A 15,401-nucleotide genomic window follows, 5' to 3' on the forward strand; every position below is an offset into this window, starting at 1 on the left:
CTTGACACACCCTGGATCTGGCTGAGCATCTGAAGCATCTATTAACTTCAAATGAAGTTGTGGGACCTCTGCACCCATGGAAAATAGGCCCTTGGTGCTGGGCTCCCCAAAACGGATGTAGTCTAAATGAGTGGACAAAATTTTATACTGGAAGCTTGCAGGATCAGGTGCTAATATTGGTCAAACCTGTACTCGGGTTACCAGCAGCCAGTTTGTCACCAAATTGAAAAGTAAGAGCTCCAGTAACTCAAGCCAGCATATTTTTCTCTAGTTAACAGATCCTGAACACACAAGATATACAACTGCCTTAAACTTAGCATAAGTGTAGATTCTATTGTAAATACAGTAGCCTAAAGGTACCAAAAATAATAAGGGGTTGTACTACAATCTCAGCTCTCGCATTACCCATCCAGTTGTGAGGCTTTTCAGAAGTCCTCTTAAATATCCTTATTAAAATACCATCAAGACAGCCCTAGATTTTGTCCTACATTTTGTGGTAGGGTCCACATGATTGGTGCAGAGCTACAGAACTGGCCTGCTCGAAGCGAGTTGACAGGTCATTATTTTGTGTCCTACAAATTCTATGAGCTGATAAGAAAACTCCACCAATTTGATGTTTTATCAGTTTGTGGGTTGGAAAAAGAAATTATTTCAGTCTAGATAACGATTCTATTTCTTCGCAGCAAATTAGAGTTTTACTTCTCATGGGGACTCCACCAAAAAAGAATAGCGGGAGCTGAGACAGGACAGATCACATACCCGTCAGCAGAAAGATTGTGTCGCAGCTTTCTGAAATGTCTGTGCAAATTGTAAGGAGACTGAAATGGCTCCTTTGAGAAGGAAAAAAAAATATGAACAAGGCTGCAGGAGAAAAATCTATTTGGAGAGATTTGCAGACCCCGGGCAAAGTAAACATATGGAAACCCAAGAAAGGATCATGGGATGATTATAAAGACTGATGGATAGTTCAGTAAATCATTAAACAGTATCCAAGTCAAATATGCCAACGAATGCCAATTATTTAAGACTAACTATAGTATAAATGTATGTTTAATAAGCTGAACCTGCTTTTAGGATTTTATGATTTCTGTTTGCCTCTTTCAGCTACGGGACAGAGCCTCATCTGGAGTAAATCAGTTTAATGCAAGATCCTCAGTGGCACCTCTATCTAAGTTCTCATATAATGTCCCCAAAGTGGTATGCGAGTACCTCACATGTATTAATTCATTTACTTTCACACGCCTGTGACAGAGGGAAACATCACCATCCCCATCTTAGAGAGAAGGGCTGAGGCCCAGAGAGATTAACAGAGTCTGATCTTGGGAGGTGCTGAGCCCACAGCTCCCTAATTGAGACTCTTCTCATGAGGAGGCAGAGGTCTATGCACCGAAGCTCCTCGTAGTGCATAGATCTCAAGGGCACACACACTATTGTTATGGCAGGTGGCACCAGATGGCATTTACATATACTCTTCTGAGTTCCTTTGCTTAGTGTGTGAGCAAGTTTTGACACTTGGGAAGATATGGTATGTTATTATTAATTTTGGTTTGTGCAAAGGTTTGTATAGAGACAGCTGTGGGATAGAGGGAGCTGTGTGAGCAGCAGGAGAATTTGCTCTCTGCCTTGGGCTCTGATTGGAGTCTGTTCTTGAGACAGAATTGGTCCACGGACCAGGCATTGGCGTTAGGCTGAGACTGGGATTGCCAACCATGCTGTTTGAACTCTCAGTCCACCCTTACTTGTGATGATCAATTCTTTACTCCAGGGGCAGCATCGTTACTGTCCGTGGGCTAGATTATGCCACAGCCCATTGTCTGTGTACAAATAAAGCAAGTTACGCTTAGACTATACCACGTCACTGATTTCTCCACCCTGGGAAGCTGACTCACCCTGGACACCATCTGCTACTGCTTGGCAGAGAGGTGACGCCGGTTTCAGAATGGTACACTGGTGTTAGAAAAAGAGGCAAAAGAGGCAATGCTATATTACTTCTTGTCAGTAAGAATTCGGGAACTTGCAGCATCAGGATTTCGGTACATCAGACCAGTGCTCAGATTAGCGAGAGGACGTGCACCAAGAGGTGGATGGTGTTATCCTACTTCTCATCCCCAAATCAGCCATAACTGGTGGAAACGGGAACTGGGCGTCACCATCTGTAGCCACCAACAGCAGAAATCATGGCATTAAAGAATGGAGCTTGCCAGACAAGCTTCAGGGTTGCTTCCTTTTTGTAGAAATTGTCATGTTGTGGATGAAGGGCAAGTGGTGGCTGGATATATTTGGATTTTATTAAATCATTTGATCCAGTCCTTCACAAAACATAGCGCTCAGATTTAATTCTCGTTGGCTTGGCTATGAATGGAGACTGGAGAACCTGGAGCAAAGGGATAGGGTGAACACAATGTACTAAGCTAGTGGGAGGTGTGGAATGGTGGGGGCAGCACAAGAATCTGAGTTAAACCTTTTTTTAGTATCTTCATTAACAATATAGGAGAGGGAGGAAACAGCTTGCCACACACCATAAGGCAACTAGGGAGGGGTTGAGAACAACCATGAAGAGACAGGAAAAATGCAAAAAGGATCTAGAGACCATCCAAGTACATGCAACAGAGGACAAACTGGGCCAAATCCTGACAGGTTCTAAGCATCATCTGCAACTCTCGTTCATGTCAGTCAGACAGATCACGGATGGCACTGGGCACCTGAAGATCAGGTCTCAGGGGATCCATGAGGCTAGGGGCAAAGCCTCTACCCATTCTGAGGCAAGTGGTCAAATTCCATCCTGGATAGCGCAACCCAGAATAACCCAGAACAGGATCCTGGCAGTGCTTTCTCCCTCCATCCCCCAGACTCACTCCTCACAGGTATTTCCACAGGTGGGACCTGCGGAGCTCTTGGCATTAGGCACTCTCCCATTTTCTTCAATATGGAGATTGCCTGAGTAAAGGCTGAGAAAAGCTGAGGCCCCAGTTCTGCCCCCTTTACTCGTGACCATTAATTCTTTACTCCATGGGTAGCACCCTTCCTTTCCGGGGGCCACACCCATGTTGCTGCACTGTCCCAGGAGCACCCCAGAGACTGCTCGGAGGAGAGGAGGTGGGTGGGTCGGAATTTGCTCCTGGCCTATACCGCTATGCCCTCTGCACCAGCTCACTGCAACCTGTCCTGCCCCCATTCCATACCCCTTCACCACTACCTGTGCTTGGATGGAGAGGGAGTTTCATGCATGCAGTACATTCTCATTTCTGCACACAGCACCCACTTACTCCTCCGCACCCAGACCTCAGGTCCAAGCAGTGCCTGCAGGCATGCCAGGGGAGTTCTTACAGGCATGCAGTACAGGAACCAATCTAATCCCATGGGACTACTCCAGGAGTGAAGGCACTTCTCAACATGTGCAAGGCTGGCAGAACGAGGCCTGGACAAAGGAGATTAGGCCCTGACCCACAGTTATCAAGGTGCTCAGAAAGGGCACAGTACTTCTCAGGATTCAGCCCTTGTGAGCAACAGGGTCACCAATCCAGCTGTGTGGTGACATATGGGGCCAGAGCCTTAGCTGGTGCAAATCGGTGTAGCTCAGTTCAAGGGAGCAACACCAGTTTACACCACCGGAGGATCTGGCCCCTACTCTTCAGCTCGTTTAAATCAAAAATCTGAAATCCTTTCTTTCTACCAATGAATGCTGGGCAACCATCTGACCCATGAGTCCTTCGTCACCCAGGAGGTCTGCATTAGGGCAAGGCATAAGGAAACTACAAGCCATTCATCAAAGTGTTAAACAAAAATCCTTTGGTATCTCATAGGTCTGCGTAGATGGTAAAATATCCGTTTCTGCTTCTTACAGGTAGGGTTACAACATACAAGGAAATACATGCACGATACATGTATAAAGCACAATAATATTCTCAACAGACTGATGGAAAGCAACATGTTGCAGTTCTGTCACTTTACAAAAATAGTTTGTTCTTTTTTGGAGGGGTTTTGGGCTTCTACTGACTCATCAGTGTCCCAGACTGGCTGTCACTGCATACCCTCGACTCCCATTGAGGTCCATAGTGGCTGATGTTGCTCGGCATCTCATAGAAGATGCTTAGCACCATGCAAGATCAGGCCCCAAGAATGTGTCCCTCAGGTGGCTAAAAAGTCAGGACAGTAACGTCTCTCTGGGAAACCCACTTGCCCTGTTTCCTAAAGCCCCCCACTCTTCTAGCAGAGAAACAACCTCAAAGTAGCAGGAATTTATACTCACAATTACCCTTGTCTCGGTTTCAAATCTCAGGCAGACGTTCCCTTTGCAGTCTTGACCATCTCCTGGAAAATTTAAAAAAAGGGGGAAAAAAATCAGACCTGATTTATCAACCTGTTGAGATCTCACCCTGATGGCCACATTTTGCCTTCCCTTGGTCCCCTTGAGTAGCACTTCACTCTGCAAGTAGCCTAGGAATCTGGCTACGGGTGAAGGCTAAGGGTGATGTAAACAGGAGTGGATTTACTCCTGATTTACACCAGCATACTGGCCCTGACAACCAGAATCAGGCCCTGACACCCTCACAACACTCACCCCAGCCTCATGAAATCACTTTTTTACTGTAAAGGTATAATACCATTCCATACCCATTGCCTGATGAATCATGCTTACAATGTCCAGATCAGCATCTTATCCCTCTTTGTGCTCGACAACTAAGCCTGTAGTTCTGTAGCATGAAATTACCTAGCAGCATCACACAATAGACTCCGAGGTGCTACCCAAACTGGTCTGGCATCTCCTTCAACATCAGCCTGAACTGAATCCTAACCGCCTGGCAAAAGATAATATCAAAACAAGGGCAACACTGTGTAACAAAGACAGTCACATACCAGGAACTACAGTCACTTAATTGTTAAGATTGTGATGCACATAAAAGGTCCTTCTTGGACTCTAAACTGTGGGAGCCCAGGGCCATGTCTTCCTACTGTGTATACAGTACCTAGTACCATGGGCTGATTGGAATCTCTGGGCACTGTTACAATATAAATAAAAATAAAACCAACAGCAGCAAATGCCAGGAAATCTTCAAAGCGGGATGCTCCATCCTGTTGTGAAATAAGAAAAGGCAAGGACTTGAATTCAAGTGGGCGTATCCACCATGTTATCAGGGTGAAATCCACCTCTCTGAAGAGGGCTAGAGCAGGGGTCCCCAACGTGGTGCCTGCGGGCGCCATGGCGCCCGCGGGGGCATCTAAATGCATCCGCGTCCTGGCCGGTGGTGGAGCATCCGCCGAAATGAAGCCGAATTTCGGCGGCATTTCAGCAGCGACGCCTCTCAATGACACCGCTTGCCACCGACAAGTGACGTCATTGAGAGGCGTCGCCGCCGAAATGCCACAGAAATTCGGTGGCATTTCGGCGGATGCTCCACCGCCGCCACAGTCCTTCGTCTGGCACCCGCCAGACGAAAAGGTTGGGGACCACTGGGCTAGAGCAATGGCTGCCATTTTGGCTGATACACTGGGGACCTCCAGAACTAAACGCAAGAGCTACTACAATTTCAGATAACACACCCTATCTGGGGCTGCAACAGACTTATATCGTAGTCTACAGCTCAGGCACACAAGGGGACCTGTAACACACACTCACCAGTGGGTTACATTAGCAAAAGACCCATCCACCACTTAAATTCCACTTAGCTTTGAATACACTGGCTTTTGCTAATCTAAGTGTTGCTGGACATTATTTAAATGTAGTTCATCAGTGAATATAATTACCATGGTGGTGCGATAAGCCAGGTAATTTACGTTGGTGATTGTCTTTGTTTTAATAATACCATGGTGAAGATCAGAGAAAAGTGAAAAATGGTTCAATAGCAGCTAACAGCTCAACAATAACTTGCACACACTGCACTCCTACATTATCAAGATATAGACTCTCTATTTCAAAACAGGGAACAAAACACCTGCATGCCACAGGAATGGGGCGACTGGATCAGATCTGACAGGTAACCAAACTGCTAGATTAACTAATGGAAGATAGAGAGGCTAAAATGTGAGACACTTTAATTCAAGGGATGCTAAGTGGACAGGAGCTGTGGAAATCATAGAAATGTAGCACTGGAATGAGCAAACCGCAACATAGTAACTGGAACAGAGTGTAGGTAATTTTATTATCTTCACCGGAAGTTATGTGCTGAAATCCCACTGCTTTGATATGCTTAAGTGTCTTCCTGAATCAGGGCCCTAGTGTGTTTCCCAGCTGGCATACTGCATGTGCATTTATCTGATTTGCATGCACAAGCACAGATGCACTTTTGTAAGCACATTTTTTTCTCATAATTCTGATCCTTTTCAAAATCTGGCCTGGTAAGAATACACGCATCTTCACTAAAACAACCAAATCATTGTTTTTCATGGTAAAATCTTTTGAGTGTACTACTTCTTACACGGTTTTGTGAAACCCAGACACAGAAGCACTGTGGCAGCAGAGAAAGCAAAACTGATTAGAAACTAGAAGTGGATTAAGAATCCAGATTAGGTTTAAGACTTGAGCCCAAACATAGCCTAAAATTTGGATTTAAAAAGGAGGATACTTTTTTTTATATCAGTGGATCTTCAACAATCATCGAAGATACAACACAATTACAGTTTCTCTGGGATCTAGCAGAGAGCAACCAAGCTGGGGTCACTCAGATAACAGAGAAAATAGTCATGTATTGTTCTTAATCTAATTGTTTACATTTGGCAGGGGCAGATCAAATTTGATTTTTTATATTTGCTAAAATTTAAATTAGAAGATGTCAACAAAATATAAAAGATGATGGTTATAATTAGTCATTTAGAGCTGGAAACTCAGACTAAGGTGTTGAGGCAAAAACTACTGAGACTGCTTATGTACATTTCCTGGTTGATTTCAATTATTCAAACAGTCCTTCCTCTTCTACTGAAATCCTGGACCAGCCTCTCTGGAACACTGTCTTATGGGATGGTGCAAATTTCATTTTCTCTTTGGATCTACAAGTAGGTTAATGTCCCAGAATAGAATAATAAGGGGCTTTGAGCATTTTAACTATTTTATTAAATGTGTGAGATCATTATAGTTTACACAAGTTCAAGAAGCGAAAAGGGAACAGAACCCCAGTAATCTCTTCAATGCTCTGTATTTTCCCTTGTCACGTAGCTAAGGTCTTAAATAATAACTGCATATTTATTTATGTAGTAAGCAATGCCTGGAGTCACAGGTAACTTTTATATCGCACAGTGGTTTGTGCAACATCGCCCTGGCTGCACTCTGTTCAGTGATCTAACAGTAAAGACTGTAATCGGACAGCAAGAGCGAGCCTTCTCTGCCACTAATGATGCTGTTTGCTTTTGAGAATCTGGAGCTGTTCTGACCTTGTGCACTTAAGCCTGACCTCCTGTCCTAGCCCCATCCCCAATTCAGATCATTAGCTGATGAGTAAGCACTCTGCTCAGGACTAATGGCTCATTTGGTGCTAAATAGCAGAAAGTCAACAACAAAGGGGCAAAGAGTTGAATATGGTCCATTGTCAACATAACCACAGGGCTTATTACTTGCAGGCCGTACTCAGGCAAAACTCCCATTGAAGTCATAGGGTACCTGCAATGGATTGGTTTGGTGCATGAGATCATTGGGTGAAATGTTAGCCCTATTGAAAACAATGTGAAAATTCCCATTGGTTTCAACAAGGTTTTCATGCCAGGTTTTCCTCTAGTGGCTGACAACAGCAACTACAACACCCTGATAAGCTTAAAGAAATTCTCCTTTAGCTCAAGAGGCAGAGGCCTCAATTTTTGCTGATGAAGGTCCCAGGTACAATCCTCACAGACAAAATGGCTCACTACATAAGGTCTAGGTTCATCGTTTGTAGACCAGAAGGAATCTCCTAGGAGACTATATAAAATGTATTGGGATATACAAGGGGCTGTGGTGCATTACGGTGTGACAAGCTACCAACAGTTCAAGAGTAGATCTGAAAGTTTTCTGAAGACCGTAAACAAATCAACCACTTTGTGTAAATACCAACTAGCATTCAGCTTGCTGGACAAAAGAGGCACAGCTTCCTGCAGCTCTTCCAAAATGGGATGGTTTGTGACCGATGCCATTTGCTTTGAGCCAGCCCAGTAAAATGTTCTCGGAGTCTGAATGAGATGATAAGGCTCTATCGTGGCTTTTCTTGTAGTCACAATGTCTCTTTTAGCTACTTAGGTTGGATGAACCAAACATACCCTACTAGATATGGTGTCAGGTTTCTAATTCATCTCTTTCACTCTGAATGCATCATTAACGTGCCACATCAGATCTCCCATGAATCTATTCTTCCTACCATAGAATTACTATAAGGGAAGTGAACACTGCACTCTGCTGCCTGGTGTGACGGAGTGGGAATCATCTGTAATATTTTGGATAAATACTGTGTGTGCCTCAGTTTCTCCTATGTGCTGCATGGCTAACTAGGTGGTAGGAAAAGGTTGTTTACTCTTGGCAGAGACCCAGAGATACAGGTGTGACTGACACCTAGGCCCCATGCCCACAGGGAGTCCAAGAAGACACTGGCCACTCCAAGTGCCCGGACATTTGGCATCTAGCATCTAACAACCACGGATGACCCACCCTCCTTAGAAAGGAAGCCGTGTTTGACCTGCTGGAGAACAAAGAGCCGAGGAGGAGGGACAGGTGACAGTGTTTGCCAGGTGATAAGAGCAAAGGACTGAGGGGGGGCTGGGGTGGGTGGGTTGCAGTTAGAGTGGGCTGCTGGAAGGGAGAAGACTCTGCTGGTCTGGGAAAAGAGGGACCAGGCTCTGGGCTGACAGAGATGGACTGTGCTGTAACTTTCTGTTCTCTATGATAACCAAGGACTTTCTACGCTGTGTTCCAGACATCTAATAAACCCTGCTGCTTTTACAGCACTGGCTGAGAGTCACTGCAGTTTAAGGGAGGCGGAGGTGCATTGCTCCCTTTGGGTGGACAAGTCTCTCTCAGGTATCCAACTCAGGTGGACTCACTGACGGGAGCTCACAGCATGAAGCAGGGATGCTGAAGGCTCCGGGGTTCAGTCCCAGGAGGCGGTGAAGCCAAGTGACTTACCCTAGTGAAAGAGTGCAACCCTAAGGGACTGCCACACTGAAGGGCTCTTCCCAGGGACTGTTCAAGAGCACTGGACCTGTGGATGTGTGACACCTGGGTCTGACACCAATAGCTGGAAGGCGCTGCTATTGCATGAAGCCTGCAAAGACAATGGGGCTCTCTCTGAGCCACAAGGTAAAATATGGGGCAGCTTCCAGGGCTCTTTGCAACCTGGCTGTGTTCCTTGACTATCTGGCTGATGTGTGTGATAAGACACAGAACTTTAACTCATTAATGTAAGAACTGGGAAGTAGAGGAGAGCCTCTGTTTTAATACACTGAAAAGTCTACAGCTGTGTAGGGTGTCATGTCTCTTGCTGTGCTGCAGTACCTGGCCAATCTGCAGTCTCCTGGTGCCACAAGGAATAAAACTCAGATTCCCCTGCTCCAGAGACAAAGACGCCCACTTGAATTAAAGAAGGATCTCCTTCAGCTATTTGCAGGAAAAGGCCTATGACACACAAACGAGCAATTCTGATTTGACGTAGCAAAAGGGAACAGCACTCATACACAAACACACGGAGCATCATTGCAATGCATTGGCTAATATCATAAAAAAGCAGCTCTGACAATGAGAGGCCAGGGACTTACTTCCACCCAAACTTCACAAATCACTCCCTGACAGAGATCTCTTCCCCGTCTTTTAAATAAACCTCTCCTGGTTAGACAGCGTTACTGAACAGCTGTGAATTAACACCCTTCGATGCACTGGAAAGCAGATGCTGGTACAGGCTGGCTAAGCAGTGTCTCTATTCTGCTCATTAACGTTACAATCATCTATTCGTTTCAGCACTTTTAAAATCAGGTTTTTTTCATCTTCACTAACATCACCAGTAATGGGAATTGCTGTCTTAAAGCCAACAAACACAAAGGCACTTTCTTGGGGTTTGGCTTCATTAGCCAAGAAATCTCCAAGGTAACAGAATTCAGCTTAAACTTTTCCCTCAGGCTAGCTTGTTCCTAGGGTCCCTGCCTCAGCCCTGCTCTGCCCATGTCCTAGGATCCTTGCTTTCTGTACAGTCACTGCCATCTCCCTTATTGCCAGGTGGCAGAAGGAATCATCATCACCAGGAAGTCAGCAGAACCCACTTAACCCTTTCCCGGCAGGTTTCACACCTGCTAACAAGGTAGAGTGTTAAAGGCAAACACAGCAAGACGGTTACAGGGAGAAATTAGCCACACGGGGTGAAATCCTGGCCCAAGTGAAGACAATAGGAAAAGCCCAATTGACCTTTTTAGGGTCAAGATTTCATGCTCAGAAAAGTCATTCAGCTACTACAGTGATGAGCATCCTAAAAACATAATGTCCATACTAGGTTAAACTAATGGTCCATCTAGCCCAGTATCCTGTCTTCCAACAGTGGCCAGTGACAGATGCTTCAAAGGGAATGAAAAGAACTGGCACAATTATCAAGTGATCCATCCTCTGTCATCCAGTCCCAACATCTGGCAGTCAGAGGCTCAGGGACACCCAGAGCAAGGGATTGTATCCCTGATCATCTTAGCTAATAGCCATTGATGGACCTATCCTCCTTGAACTTATCTTACTCTTTTTTGAACCCAGTTGCACTTTTGACCTTCACGACATCCCCTGGCAGAGTTCCACAGGTTGGCTGTGCGTTGTGTGAAGAAATATTTCCTTTGGTTTGTTTATAACCTGCTGCCTATTCATTTCATTGAGTGAAGCCTGGTTCTTGTGTTATGTGAAGGGGTAAATAACACTTCCCTATTCTCTTTCTCCACTCATGATTTTATAGACCTACATCATATCCCCCTTAGTTGTCTCTTTTCCAAGCTCAGTAGTCCCAGTCTTTTTAATCTCTCCTCATATAGAAGCTGGTCCATACCCCTAATCATTTTTGTTGCCCTTCTCTGTACTTGTTCCATTTCTAATATATCTTCTTTGAGACGGGTTGACCAAAACTGTGCGCAGTATTCAAGGTGTGGGTGTACCATGGATTCATGGCATTATGATATTTGCTGTCTTATTATCTATCTTTTTCCTAAAGGTTCCTAACAATCTGTTAACTTTTTTTGACTGCCGCTGCACACTGATTGAAAAAGACCCACTATGTCATATATACCAGCCCTCTGCCAGCACTTACTCCCTACACCAGAAATTGAGCACAGTTCTGGTCAACCCGTCTCAAAGAAGATATATAATACCTAAGGTAACAATAGTGAAGGATTAGCAGCAATGAATAATAATTAGTGCCAAAACAGGAAGTCACCCTCCAGACAGTCCAGTGACACAGTTTAAGGCACGGGATGGGTGCTGAACACTAAATAAATGTCTCAAAATCCAACCCTCAAAAACACTTCTGAACATTAATTTTTAATATGCACTGTTACTTGGTAATTGATTTTTAATCACCTTAGGTATTATTATTTATCATTATAACATATCTCTGCATTTTCCCCCAGGAATTTACGGGCATTTATTGGTGAATAATTTCTTAGGCTTTGATCTTGCAATTGCTGCATCTAGGCAAAGCCCCACTGAAGTGATAGGGGCTCCATGCAGGCGTAGAAGTCTGCTGCATGTTATCGATTGCAAGACTGGAGCCATGGGCTGTAGGAGATCATGTCTTCCTGTGTTTTTGCAGCACTTAGAACAGTGTTTCTCAAACTGGGGTCGCCGCTTGCGTAGGGAAAGCCTCTGGCGGGCTGGGCCGGTTTGTTTACCTGCCCAGTCCGCAGGTCCGGCTGATCGCGGCTCCCACTGGCCGCGGTTCGCCGCTGCAGGCCAATGGGAGCTGCTGGAAGCAGCGTGGGTGAAGGGACATACTGGCCGCCGCTTCCAGGAGCTCCCATTGGCCTGCAGCGGTGAACCGCAGCCAGTGGGAGCCGCGATTGGCCGGGCCTGTGGACAAGACAGGTAAACAAACCGGCCCGGCCCGCCAGGGGCTTTCCCTATGCAAGCGGCGACCCCAGTTTGAGAAACACTGACTTAGAACAATGGAGCCCTAAACCTGAACGGGACAGCTAAGCACTCCCACAACAGAAATAAATGAACAATCATAATTTAAGGAAGGGGACAGCCAGTGGGAAAAAGTTACGGGTTTTCCACACTGGATAAATATGTATGAACTCTATAAATTGAATGCATTAAAACCAGTCCACCAAGGAGCACCTGCTTTGTTCCTTAATGTTGATAACATCTACATAATAGTGGAAATTACTACATTGCATTCTGCAACACATCAAAATGACTCTCCTTTAAAAAAGTACCCTGATTGGCAAGCCAATTTAAAATTTACCATAAACTGCAGGATCTCATAAAGTTTACAGCTCGAATCACACTCACTCAGTTCATTGGTTCAGACTGAATATTTGTTTAGCAACTCAGAATAGATATATGACCAAAGTGCTGCAGACAACATATGGGACCTGAGATCTGATCATTACAACCAGAGATCTGCCTGCTGCAATCTCCACCCACACTAGTGGAATGACAATCATATGGATAAGAGAAGCATCTTCAGAATTGGACGAGTACATCTGCACTATTCATCAACCATCGTTCCCTGAAGGAGAGAAAAGTCCATTAAGTCAGAATTCCAGAATACCTGCCCAGCAGGGCTTGAGCACCGTTCTGGGACATCAACTCAGTGGAACTGCAATGGGATGTAACTGGTGAAGGTGAGCATGCACTCAGGATCTTTGGACTGAAACTGCACCTTGTGTGTGGGGCTGAACAAAAATCCTGGATCCAAACACCAACTCTCCCTCAGCCCAGATGTGGAGTTGTTTGAAATTCTGCAGCTTGAGCTCCTCTCGGGGTTCTGATATGCAACCACAATTCGCCTCACTGGGCCTACGTCTGCTCCAAAATTTCAAACTTGAGTGGATCTTTCAGTGAACCTGGTGCAAGTTTACAATGAAACCAGATGTGTGTTGCTTGACCTGGGGCTTTTTTTCTTGGTTCTTGTGGAAATGTAACACCTCTGATCCTTAGTGGGCATTGTCTGTCCTTACAAATAGGGATGCAACACAGTGACTGACTAGGGAAAAAAAAATCAATAGGGCTGCTAGCATTACTTCCTATGTAAATGCTTCCTGTTGAAATGTCACCAGAGCAAAGGTATTTGGGCTGAAATGATAAGAGAAGCAGCATGTTTTGAGATGCCTCTCTCTAGCAGTCTGAAAGTAATGTATAGTTTCTGAAATGTCTACATGACAGATGCAACACTGTATAGGATTTGGCTTTGGGGACAGTATATTTAATCCTTCAGTTCTCAACGGGGTTGCTGTCAGCTTCAAACTACCATATGTACAATAAAGAGGAAGGATATGCTGATAGTAGCACTTCCCTACTTCACAGGGGTGTTGTGAGGATAAACACACGAAAGACTGTGATGGGCTTTGAGGTCTACTGATGAAAACTGTTGTAGAAGAGACAGGTATTGTTATTATTATTATATTATATAAACTAGAGGGCAACGCTCAGCAGTAACAGTGTCCAAGGTACCAGTTCAGCCCCAGATCATGAGAGGGGACTTGCCATGTTTCATTCTTTGCGACCAATCAGGATAGCTAACCCACCCACCTATGTGCCTGATTAAGGAGCAGTGAGGAGACAACCACTTGACCAAGGTGGCAGAGGAGTGAGAGAGGGATAAGGGTTAAACACTGAATGAGGAAGAGGAGAAGGGGATGAAGCAATTGATCAGGTTTCGAGTTATTTTCAAAGCAAACCCGAGAGCGTGGAACTCTCAAGCAGGTGCTGCTGTAATGATAATGTTGACTATGGAGCCATGGTGCCGTCAGGTTATTTTTTTTCCTAGCAGCTGTGTTTAATTCATTTAAACATGCAAAGCCATCAGGTCAGATCCCATTAACAGAGCTGGGCTGGAGAAGTACCAGAGGGCAGCCATGCCAGGGGGAGCACCGTAGGCTCTATGCACTGCAGAAACAAACACAGACTGCCCCCAAACAAATCAGAGAGGCTCCTGTATTAGCCAAAGAGAATATGCAAAGCTGTTCCCTTCCCATAGCCTGTAACCAGCCTCAGACACCCACAGTCCCCTGCCACTCATCATTCAATCCTATTCTCTCACTTCATGAACTGGAGATATTTGTGCAACCCTGTCACAGGGGCTGGACGGGCAAAGCTAGAAAAGCTTCCTAAGATCCTTGGGGCAGAGACTGTCTACTACTGTGTGTCTGTACAGCACCTAGCACAACGGGGTGCCATTCTTGGCTGGGCCTTAGGCACTATCATAATAAACAAGATTCATAAATAATAAAAGCAACTGCCAAGTTGTGGCCAGAGGCTAGTGCAGATATCTCTCCGTTTAGCTCTTAAAGGTAAAGAGGATGCCCAATATGTGCCCACCCCATATTCTGGGGGCAAATAAGTTTTTATGTATCTCAGAACCTCCTTTTGCAAACTGTCCCATTTGGCCATGCAAATGACTATTGCATGCACAAGGCTGATTTTTTTGTTTTAGTTTGGTTTGGTTTGAGTCAGAGGGGTTGAGAAAGCTTGTTTGCTCCAAGCTATGTGCTCAAAATCTTCAGTGCAGTCTTGGTCCATTGAAGTCAACGGGAGTTTCACCATTGGCTTCAGTGGGGCCAGATTTTTTGTTCATGCAAATGCATAAATACAAAGACAAAGTAAAATAAGTTATTTTTATTTACATACATATCCCTCCCCCCCCCCAACCCCTCCCATACACTTTGTCAGCCTCTCATTATTGTGCCCGGAGCCCCAGTCCTGCAATTTTTTGCAGTGGGCAGATCCCCATTGTCTTCAGTGAGGCTCCATGAAGACACAGGTGTCTGCCTAAGAGCATCAGGAGTACAGGATCAGTTCCTCAGTCCCCAGTGCTGAGCACTAAATTCAGTTTAAGGGTCACATCCTGCCACTGTGGGGTGGAAATAGGGTGACCAGATGTCCCAATATTATAGGGACAGTCCTGATTTTTGGGTCTTTTTCTTATATAGGCTCCTATTACCCCCCACCCTCTGTCCCGATTTTTCATACTTGCTGTCTGGTCTCCCTAGGTGGAAAGCCCTTACTGAAGCAAAATTCCCCATTCACCTCAATGGCAATTTTGCCTTAGTAAGGACTAAGGGACAGATTTTTTAAGGTAGTTAGGCACCTAGTGGTATTTTCCAAAGAGCCTAGGTGCCTGTCTGCATCTTTAGGCACCTAAATACCTTTTAAAATCTGGCCCAAAGTTAAAACGCTAGGTTTTGGGCCCCCAAAAGATTACCAAATATAAGCTTCTATATATACACGAAAATTCTAGCCCTCTGCTGGCCTGGATTTGTTTTAA

General features: G+C 45.0%; 1 protein-coding gene across 1 annotated transcript in view; it reads right to left on the minus strand.

Annotated features, from left to right (window-relative positions):
* The window catches only part of ZBTB7C (zinc finger and BTB domain containing 7C), a 200,270-nt gene that overhangs the window by 125,154 nt on the left and 59,715 nt on the right, over positions 1–15,401 (minus strand). Inside the window, exon 2 of the mRNA XM_039545631.1 lies at positions 4,250–4,311. The gene's annotated coding sequence lies outside the window, so the exon portion shown is untranslated. The remainder of the gene's footprint in view (positions 1–4,249; positions 4,312–15,401) is intronic.

Source organism: Mauremys reevesii, linkage group 6 (genome assembly GCF_016161935.1).
Source record: "Mauremys reevesii isolate NIE-2019 linkage group 6, ASM1616193v1, whole genome shotgun sequence".
Classification (NCBI taxonomy): Eukaryota; Metazoa; Chordata; order Testudines; family Geoemydidae; genus Mauremys; species Mauremys reevesii.